Source organism: Tursiops truncatus, chromosome 15 (assembly GCF_011762595.2).
Source record: "Tursiops truncatus isolate mTurTru1 chromosome 15, mTurTru1.mat.Y, whole genome shotgun sequence".
Classification (NCBI taxonomy): Eukaryota; Metazoa; Chordata; class Mammalia; order Artiodactyla; family Delphinidae; genus Tursiops; species Tursiops truncatus.
Window position 1 is genome coordinate 35,792,844 of NC_047048.1, and position 10,694 is coordinate 35,803,537.

General features: G+C 51.0%; 1 long non-coding RNA gene across 2 annotated transcripts; it reads right to left on the reverse strand.

Annotated features, from left to right (window-relative positions):
* Positions 1 to 10: 10 nt before the first annotated feature.
* LOC109548901 (uncharacterized) lies at positions 11 to 10,548 on the reverse strand. 2 transcript variants are annotated; one of them, XR_012326139.1, is made up of 4 exons: positions 7,917 to 10,548; positions 6,381 to 6,517; positions 1,967 to 2,091; positions 11 to 1,135 (listed from the first exon to the last, which is right to left on the reverse strand). It is a non-coding gene; the product is annotated as an uncharacterized lncRNA (long non-coding RNA). The 2 variants fall into 2 exon arrangements; XR_004522217.2 differs by having other exon boundaries at positions 13 to 1,094; positions 7,917 to 10,546.
* Between the last annotated feature and the right edge of the window lie 146 nt (positions 10,549 to 10,694).

Consider the following 10,694-nt stretch of genomic DNA (forward strand, 5'->3'; position numbering starts at 1 on the left):
GATGAACCCTCCATACACATCCGTGAACTATGGGATTTGGAGAGCTTCCGGGTTGGTGAACACCCAGAGGTGCTGGGAGGTTGGTGCACCCAGAGAGGGCATGGAAGCTCCTCACCCCTTCCCTCATACCTTGTCTACTGCATCTCTTCCATCTGGCTGTTTCTCAGCCATGTCCTTCATGATAAACCCGTAACTTTTTTTTTTTTTTTAGCCACGCTGCGCCCCTTGTGGGATTTTAATTCTCCAACCAGGGATTGAACCCGGGCTCTCAGCAGTGTAAGCACGGAGTCCTAACCACTGGACCTCCAGGGAATTCCCTTTCATTGTTAACAAATTTGTTTTATTGAAGTATAGTTGATTTACAATGTTGTGTTTATTTCTGCTGTACAGCAAAGTGATACAGTTATACATATATGTTCTTTTTCATATTCTTTTACGTTATGGTTTATCACAGGGTATTAAATATAGTTCTCTGTGCTATACAGTAGGACCTTGTTGTTTATCCATTCCATATGTAATAGTTTGCATCTGCTAATCCCAAACTCCCACATTTTTTCTTTTTTAATTGAGATTTAATTCACATGCCATAATATCCACCATTTTTTTCCTTTAAACAATTTTACTTATTTGCTTTTTTAAAGGAGCAGTCTTTTTTAAAATTAATTAATTAATTAATTAAATTTTTTGGCTGCATCAGGTCTTAGTCACAGCATGCGGGCTCAGTAGTTGCAGTGCATGGACTTAGTTGTCCCACGGCATCTGGGATCTTAGTTCCCTGACCAGAGATCAAACCTGTGTCCCCTGCAATGGAAGTCGGATTCTTTTTTTTTAATATAAATTTATTTATTTATTTATTTATGGCTGAGTTGGGTCTTCGTTGCTGCGCGCAGGCTTTCTCTAGTTGCAGCGAGTGGGGGCTACTCTTCGTTGTGGCGTGTGAGTTTCTCATTGCAGTGGCTTCTCTTTGTTGTGGAGCATGGGCTCTAGGTGCGCGGGCTTCAGTAGTTGTGGCACGTGGGCTCAGTAGCTGTGTCTCGCCGGTTCTAGAGTGCAGGCTCAGTAGTTGTGGCACACAGGCTTCATTGCTCTGCAGCCTGTGGGAATATTCCAGGACCAGAGCTCGAACCCGTGTCCCCTGCATTGGCAGGCAGATTCTTAACCACTGTGCCACCAGGGAAGTCCCAACAATTTTATTTTATTTTATTTATTTATTTTTTGGCCACACCTCGGGGCTTGCAGGATCTCAGTTCCCCAACCAGGAATTGAACCCCGGTCACGGCAGTGAAAGTGCTGAATCCTAACCCCTAGACCACCAGGGAACTCCCTAAACCCGTATCTTAGTAAGGAAACTGTTTTCCTGGGTTCTGTGAGCCCTTCTGGCAAATTATTAAACCCAAGAAGGGGGTCATGGGAACACATGATCTGTAGCCAAGTCAGACAGATGTTTGTGGGTAATCTGGGGACCCACTACCTGGGATTGGCATCTGAAGTGGGAGCAGTATTGTAGGACTGAGCCTTTAAAATGTGGGGTCAGTGCTAAATTCTGTCAGTGTCAGAATTAAGTCATAGAAATCTTAGTTGGTGTCCACAGGAAATTGGAAAATTGGTGGGTGTGAAAAATCCCACACATCTGGTGTGAGAAGTGTTGGTGTGTGACTGTGAGTGTAGGAGAGGGAAAGCAGGGTGTTTTTCCCTTTTCAGGACCTCAGGGCACAGAGGCCCCATAGAGCCTCCCTGGGGCTGAGAGGTGGCCCAGGCCAGACAGCCCTGATGAAGGGCCAGGTCAGGGCTAGTTAGGGGTGGGGAGGGCCCAGGGCTTCTAGGGTTGGAGCTGGGCCTCAAAGGACCCAGAATCCTGGGATTTGGAGCCCACTTCTGGAAAAGAGTCAGGCACACACAGTAGGCACTGAATACATGTGCATTCAGTGAATTTTTATTTTTGCCCACAAGTTGACTTTGTTCATACCTCAATGGTAAAATGTTGCCTCACAGCATTCCCATCCCCAGGAAGGTGGGCTCTCCTGTCTGTAGGGCGCTTGGAGAGGATTCTTGTCAATACATTTTAGGGTTCTTTTTCTTGTTCATTTTTACCTGCAAGAGAAGGGGGTGGGGTCAGGCAGGGCCCAGAATTGACCATGGGAGGAGGACAATGGTGGCCAGTTGGGTGGGGCGGCCAGGCCAAGGGAGGGGGTCTCCCACTACCCTCTCGCCACCTCACTTGTGCCTCCCCCAAACCATGCCCAGGCCTCCCTCTTACTCAGGCACTCCCTGACCCCTACTTCTGGCCACCCTGGGACCTCCCACGGTGCAAGCTCCAGCTTGCTCTGCTCTTCATCCAGCTGTATAAGGCCATCCCGTCAATCATTATTATCACAGTGTGCCACACTGCCGACCCAGAGGCCATTAATTTCAGGGCCGGAGGAAACGGGGCAGGGTGACCCCACAGGATGGAGACAGTAAGGGGACTGTAGGGCTCAGGGTCCCAGGCTGACACGGGGGCAGGAACCAGAGAAAAGACAGGGACACTCGAGATGCCCCCTCCCCAGCTGAGCAGAAAGAATGGGCTCCAAGGTAGATGCCAGCCTTGCCCCACCCTCTGTAGTGACAATCTGGTGGCCTCAGGGCAGTGACTTGGCCCCTCGGAGCTCTGCCTCCTCACAGCTCATGGAGATGGCACCCTCCACCCCCTGGGCTGGTGGGAGGAAGCAAGTGGACATATGGTGGCACCTGGGACAGGGCTGGCTGCAGGGAGTGCTTCCAGGTGAGCCAGGTACAGGCTCCAGGGTCTGGGGGCAGGGGGTTCCTCTGGCTCCTCAAGCACGGCTCCAGACCTGCCTGGACCCCTGGCAGGGGATGGAGGCTGAGGGGTCCCTCAGGTCCCCTGAAGCTCCTGGCCTGTAGCTGGGGATGTCTTGGGGTCTCAGTCCAGGGGAAGCAGCCCCCTCCCCCTCCCCCCATCCCTGGAGACTTTATTTGTCCTGGAAGCAACCAGGGTCCTGTTCTTGTCCTGGTAGCTGGCGGCTGGGCCTGGTCAGGCCTGGCTGATTGCGAGGGGGGACATGTCTCTCAACATGTTGACGGCCATTGCCATGGGCATCTCTCCTGCCACCATCTTCTCAAGGTATCAGAGCTCACCCCTGTGTGTGGGGCGGGGACATGCCTAGTCATCTTCCTTCCCACACACTCTGATTCCCATAAGACCCCCAGGGATCCCCTCCCCAGAGGCTGAGGCCAGGGCCTTGGGCTCAGGAGTCCCTCCACAGGCCTGGGGATGCTCACATCCCCCTCAGGACTCTGGGCTGGGGGCCCATTGCCTCCCCACAGCCCTGCAGAGCCACCTTCCCCAGCCGCAAAGGGAACACACCGCAGGGGCCGTCACAGCGCCTGCTCCCTCCACCCACCCCACATCCCTGCTCTGTCAAGGGCCTTGGGTCTCTGCAGTTCTGGTTTCTGGTTTCTGGTTTTGACAGGGGAGGCAGCGGCAGAAGGCTGGAGCTGAGAGGAGGAGGGTCACATGTCCTGCCTCGCCCCACTCAGCCAGTGGCTCTCCTGCTCCTGGCCTCACTCCTTCTAGGCTACAGCTCTGGCTGGACTCCTCCCAGGGCCCCTTCGGGCCTATGGTTGGTGACAGCTTCCCCTGGGGTCAGCCCTCATGGCTACCTGTAACCTGACCCACTTCAGGAAACTGTCTCCTGAGGGAGCTCCTGCAGCCGCTGGTCTGGCCCCCTCCCTTCTGCCCTCTCCTCTTGCCCATCCTCCTCAGCCTCCTCCAGCTGCCCCCTCCAACTTGCAGCCCCAGGCTTGGCCACTGGGCCCCTCTCCTCTGCTTCCCATGTCATCTGGGAACACCCACCAGCAGCTCCCTGACCCCCGCCCCCACTCTGCCCCTCTTCATGTCCACCAGGCAATTTTGAAATTTTGTTCCTGCTCAGGATCCTGATGCCCCCCTCCCCCATCTCACTGCTCCCAGCAGGATCCTCTGGTCCTGAGAACATGCCATGGGACGAGCCTGGAGCTGACTTGAGGGGGATGGTCCTCTGGCAGGTGACAGTGGGGTGGGGGACCCCAGGGATTGCTGGGTGCAGAGGAAGGAGCAGCTTGGCACCCTCCCTCCCCTGCCCCACTCACACTCCCTGCCCAATTCCCCCTACTCCCTAGCCAGTTCAAAGGTACCCCCACATGCTGGTGGGGCAGCTCTCCCACCCTGGTCCCCTGCCCGGCACCAGGTCCTCACCTTCTGAAGAGAGCCAAGCTCTCTCCTCTCTGGCTCTTAGCCTATAGCTAGGCCAGGACAGGAAATGGACTTGGGCGTGCTATTTCCTTGCTCCTCCCTCCTGTGTCCCCATGATGGCTTCTTAGAAAAACAGTGGCTTCACTGAAACCACGTGACATTTTTCTGAGGCTATGATGGTTCATTTCATTTTCTCTTTCACCTGCTCTACAATAAAAGTGTTTAAGATGTACCTAGTTGTGGGACAACTAAGGGCACCGTGGGTGCAGGTGAGGGGGAGAGGGAGCACCCAGCTCCTGGGCAGGCTTCCCATGTGGCTGGTAGAGGAGGAATGTAGAGGCACTGGGCCACTAGCTGCAGGAAGTGGGGCCAAAGACTCCACAGTTCTGAGCCCTTTGGAGAGGAGGCTGAGCTCCTTGTGTAAGCACAGCTTTAAGTACAGCCCCTATGTCCAATCCCTGCCCTCTCAGTCTGTAGCCCCCAGCTCATACTCATTAGAATCCCTGGAGCCAACATTTTTGGCAGGAGATGCTTACCCTGGGAGCTCGCAGCTGGGAGCCTTCAGTCCTGGGAGACTTCCTGGAGGAGGTGATACTTGGGCTTGGGAGGGCAGTGACCAAGGGGTGTCCTGGGGAGGGCTAGCAGGAGGGAGACTGAGGCTTCCTGGGGACAGGTCCTGCAGGGGGGGGGCCCAGGGTCCCTGACACATACAAAATGCCACTCATCTTACCATCTGCCGTCCACCACCCACCATCCCTGTATCTCTGCATCTAACTACCTACCTTTGTGGAGAATGCAGGCTGCCTGACACGTGTGCCTTGACAACCAGGAGAATAGAGTTCCTCTCTTAACATGAGGTTGTTTCACCGTTACTTTAACTAATATCCTATAGATGGGTATTTAGCTTTTTCCCTTTTTTTTTCATATTATGAACTTGTGCCAACACTATGCATGCATGGATGTCGCCTTCTGATCTTCAGGCGGCACGGCACTCTGTGACCCCTCCAGGGAGCGGCTCCCACCAAGGCTCTGGGGGCTCTGCAGTGTGAGGGTACCAGTTGGGGGAGTACCGCTTTATATTTTTATAAAATATGTTTATAATTTTTAAGTGATGGGATTTTGGTTGATCTTTTACTTTTCAGTGTTTGGGGGTTTTTTCCTCAGTATTTTTTAAAATAAAAAATGGCGGGGAATTCCCTGGTGGTCCAATGGTTAAGACTCCACACTTCCACTGTAGGGGATGTCAGTTGACCCCTGGTTGGTGAACTAAGATCCCACATGCCATGCAGCATGGCCAAAAATTAAAAAAAAAAAAGTGCCACGTCTGGCAGTCATAATTCATCTGAATTTTCATAAAGCCTCAACTGCTAACCTCTCCAAAGAGACTAAATATGCAGTCCTAACAAAATAAAGTTAGTGCTTTAAAAGCTCTAGAAACCCCCAAATTACGGAGAGCATCCACCCCGAGAAGGAAGGGATGGGGAGCACGGTGCTGCCCTGGGCCAGGGCGCATTGCACAAGGACTGCCGGCCACAGGGAAGGAGGCAGTGCCTGTGAAGGCTCGGGACCAGGACAACCCTTGTTGTCCATGGAAGGGCTTCCCTTATCAGGGTCCTGTCCTGGGCACAAGATCAGGGTCATCTTCCAGGGCCTTGGATCCGAGGTTTCTTCGGGGGCCGAGTGCTGCTGGGAGGCTGCTCAGGCAGACACTCTGACTGGTGTGTGCCCCCCTCAACCTGAGCTGAGGCTACCTGGTCCCAGCCAGGCCATCGAGCCCACACAGGGCCTGGAAGCTACCAGGCCTGGCCAGGACCATGCTTACAGGCCTGTTGGAGGGGGCGAGCTGGGACTGGGGGCCTCCAGATCAAAAGACCATGTTGGAAACCCTCACAGTTGGCCCAGTGTGCCTCAATATCAGCCCTGGGAGCTGCCCTCCTGCTGGGGCCTGGTATCCCTCTGGAAGGGAGGGTGAGATCCTTTTCTAGACCTCCTGCCCTCCCACCCCATTTACACCCTCCTTGCTGTTCCCATGATTGGTAATTGCCTATTATTTGTTTGTTTATGGTCTGTATTGCCTTGGGTGGAATGGCAGCTCCAGGATTCCTGGGTCCAGAAATCAAGAGGTGGAGGTGGGAGAGGCTCCACTCACCCCTGCCCCAGAGGTCACCAGCACCTCAGGCTCCGGTGGTCCAGCAGCTTAAGTTCCAGAAGGAGGAGTGCTTCCACTGGGGTGTTGCGAGGAGGCCAGGGAATCAGAGGTTGAAGGCACGGGCAAGGCCTGTCTGCCTGGGGGAACAAGCAGAGGCAGGTGTGCACGTTGATTCTTCTTCAAGTAGAAGGAAAAGAGGCTACAAAAAGGCCTGGTTCTGAGGCCCTATTAAGGAGTTTGAGAGTTTATCCTGAAGGCATTTGGGAGAACTTTAAGCATTTCAGAAGGTTGCATTTTAGAAATCTTACTCTGATGACATAGACGCTAAAGTGTTAACTGTGGTTGTTTCTGGGGGCAGGGAATTGCCTCTGTGCGGTTTGACTTTTCGCTTATCTGTATTTTCTCGTTTTCTACAATGACTATGGCTTACCTATATGGATGAGGCTTCACGGGGCTGCCATAACAAATGTCACAAACGGCATGGCACAAAACAACAGGAATTTGTCACAATCTGGAGGCCAGAAGTCCTAAATTGAGGTGTTGCAGAGCCTCCCACCCTCCAACTTCTGGTGGCTGCTGGCATTCCTAGGTTTGTGGCTGCACCACTCTAATCTCTGCCTCCATCTTCCCATGGCCTCTCCTGTGCATCTCTGCATCTCCTCTTCCTTTAAGGACATCAGTCACTGGATTGAAGACCCACTCCAAACTCATGGTGATTTCTTCTGGAGATCCTTAACTGGTTACCTATGCAAAGCCCTTTATTCCAAGTAAGGTCACATTCTGTGGTTCTGGATGGACATGAAGTTTGGGGGGCCACTAGTCAACCTACCACACTGTAGGATACAAATAAAGTTTCAAAGGAAAATTTAAAAATCTTTTTGGAGGTCCCATGAAGGTTGGAGGGGAAGCCCAGAGGCTGGGAGCCTGGAGAAGAGTCCACCTTTAGAGTCTAGAAAGGAAAACATTTGTTCACACAGAGACCTGCATAGTAACGTTCATAGCAGCACTGTTCACAATAGCCAAAATGTGGAAACAACTCAAATGTCCATCAGTGAACACATGGGTAAACAAAATGTGGTATATATACATTCAGTGGGATATTATTCAGCCATAGTAAGGAATGAAATTCTGATACATGCTACAATATAAACCTTAAAGACATTATGCTAAGTACAATAAGCCAGATACCAAAGGACAGATATTTTATGATTCCACCCTATGAGTGTTGGGCTACACACAACAGGCCTACAAGGCCTGCACTTGCCTAGCTTTAAGAACGAAGAAAGAGCCCGGAGTCATCAACACAGACATCAATGGTTTAATGGATAGGGGGTTCTTATAGTTATCCATTTTATACATATTAGTGTATATATGTCAATCTCAATCTCCTAATTCATCGCACCACCAACTAATAAGAACCTGCTGTATAAAAAAATAAAATTCAAAAAACAAAGCTGGCTTACACACACACACACACACACACACACACACACACACACACACACAAATAATAATAATGGATAGGGGGGATCTTACATGTCTGAAGCAAGGTCCCGGAGCAGCTCCCCACCGTGTGCAGCTGAGGGTGGGGCAGGACATAATGGCAGTCTTCTCTGTGGGGAGGGGTGGGAGGTTTGATTACCAGTTATAGGGGCACGCCCCTCACTGCCCCTTTGATAAGAACAAGCACTAGCTGGGGCCTGGGGCAAGTACGTAGGAAGGTCAGTCATGTGCTTAAGATATAGGTGAAGCAGGCACTGGTCGGGCAGGGGAATATACAGAGAGCAAGAGAACAGCCATCTCGAGTGGCCTGACCATACAATGAGGTACCTAGAATAGGCAAATTCATAGAGACAGAAGATAGAATAGAGGTTACCAGGGGCTGGGGGGAGGGGGGAGTGAGGAGCTGGTCTTCAATGAGTCCAGAGTTTCAGTTTGGGGGATGAAAAACATCTGGAGGGCTTCCCTGGTGGCACAGTGGTTGAGAGTCCGCCTGCCGATGCAGGGGACACGGGTTCGTGCCCCGGTCAGGGAAGATCCCACATGCCGAGGAGCGGCTAGGCCCGTGAGCCATGGCCGCTGAGCCTGCGCGTCCGGAGCCTGTGCTCCACAACGGAAGAGGCCACAATAGTGAGAGGTCTGTGTACCGCAAAAAAAAAAAAAAGAAAAACTTCTGGAAATGGTTGGTGGTGATGGTTGCACAACATTGTGAATGTATTTAAATATTTATTTTTTTAAAAATATTTATTTATTTTGCCTGAGCCAGATCTTTAGTTGCGGCATGTGAACTCTTAGCTGTGGCATGCATGCAGAATCTATTTCCCAGACCAGGGATCGGACCCAGGCCCCCTGCAATGGGAGCGAGGAGTCTTAGCCACTGGACCACCAGGGAAGTCCCTGTGAATGTATTTAATGCCACTGAATTGTACACTGACAAATAGTTTAAATGGTAAATTTTATGTTTATGTGCATTTTACCACACACAAAACAACTGCACTAGAATACCATTTCTCACCTATCAGGTTAGCAAAAATGGAAAAGCACAGAAATGTACTCTGTTGGTGAGGTGGTGGGAAAGTAGGCCCTCCCATATTTTGCCAATGCACACTGGTATAACCCTTACTGAGAGGACTCTGTCCTTACTAACAAAACTACATTTGTCTTTACCTTTTGCCCTAGCAATCCCACTTCTAGGAATTTACCTTGAAGATATACCCCCTAACAATATGAAAATACATATGCTCCTGGTTACTCATTGCAGCATGGTTTGTAATTAGAAAATATTGGAAACAATTTAGATGCTCATATATAAGAGTGGTTAAATAAAAGTCCATCCATACATCTCTGTGAACTGATATGCAATGATTTCCAGGATATATTGCTAAGTGAAAAACAGTAAAGTGCAAAAGAGTATCTATAGTATGTTAAAGGAGTCTAAGAATGCAACATGCATGATTTTGAATTTTCTTTTGTTATTAAGGATATTATCAGAACAATTGATAACACCTCTATATAAGGTTTGTAGATTATAGTATTATTTCCACATTACTTTTCATATTTTGAAAACTGTGCTGTGGATATGTAAAGGAATTCATAGTTCTCCCCATAGGAAAAGGAGATTGTCACGAGCATTATTAACTGCAGTGATTCATGTACAGAATTTAGCACAAAATATTCAGTAAATACAGGGAATAATATCATTGGGAATTTGATTACAGGGAAGGGTCTCACTGAAGGTGGTGGGTTTTAAGAAACCACCACCTTCACCCTCAACCTCAGAAACACCAGCTTAGGCCCAGAAAAGACACAGGCTTTGCCACTTTGCCATAAATTACTCCAAAGGTTCATCCAGCTCATGGAAGCACTTGCCGCAGTTCAAAGAGGCAAGATTACAACATCCCGAGCACCGTACACCGAAGCTACAGTTCCTACGCCAAGTGGTGGTGGCCCAGTTACAGCGTCTGAGATGACTTTATCCTTCCCTGGTTACAAAGAAAACTAACATTAAACACAATCAAACTCAAACGGACCACAGTTCATTATGTGTCTGCCACGTGCTGGGTCCTGTTTAGGGTGCGAGACCCTCGAGATAACCAGGACTGCTGAGTGCGAGCTCAAGGTCAGGTTAAAATGTTGGCCTGCCTGCGAAGCCCAGCTTCTTCAAAGTCTGCTCTGAGGGAGACTGGCTGGTTCTCAGGCTCAAAGATAACGGACTAAAACCATTAACCTAAGACATTCTGCAGAAGGGTGAAAAATTTAAGGGTGTTTGTAACGTTTTTGCCCGGCCACGACGTATATAACATGTCCCAGGTTCTGTAGGCGAAAATCACATCGCTGCCTGGGCGCCTTACTCGGAGATCATAAAAAAAAAATCATTCCCCAGGGGCAGCCGGCCGGGTTCAGCGGCTGGAAGCTGCGAACACCACGGCCTCCTGGCTCAGCCTTTGGCTCAGGCCCTGGGCCTGTAGCTGGGCTCTGGGGTTCCGCGGGTGTCCGCTGGCCGGGGTCTGGGGGGCGGGTTCTCCTGGGTGCAGAAGGACGGGTGCGGCGCGGCCCCGGGCTCGCCCCAGGAAGCCTGCGATCACTTGCAAACAGCTGTATCAGTGGGCTCGGGCTCATCGCCTCCCAACACGGGGAGACAAAATGGCGGTCGTGTGGGGGCAGGGAGGGCGAAGCTACGTACGGGTTCCATGCCACGCTAGAACTACAACTCCCAGGATGACCTGGGTGGAAGGCGGGAGGCCGAGGAGAGCGCTAGCGTCGCTAGGCCCTGTGTCCTCTCGCCCCCTAGTGGAAAGTCTCTGGAATGCGTTG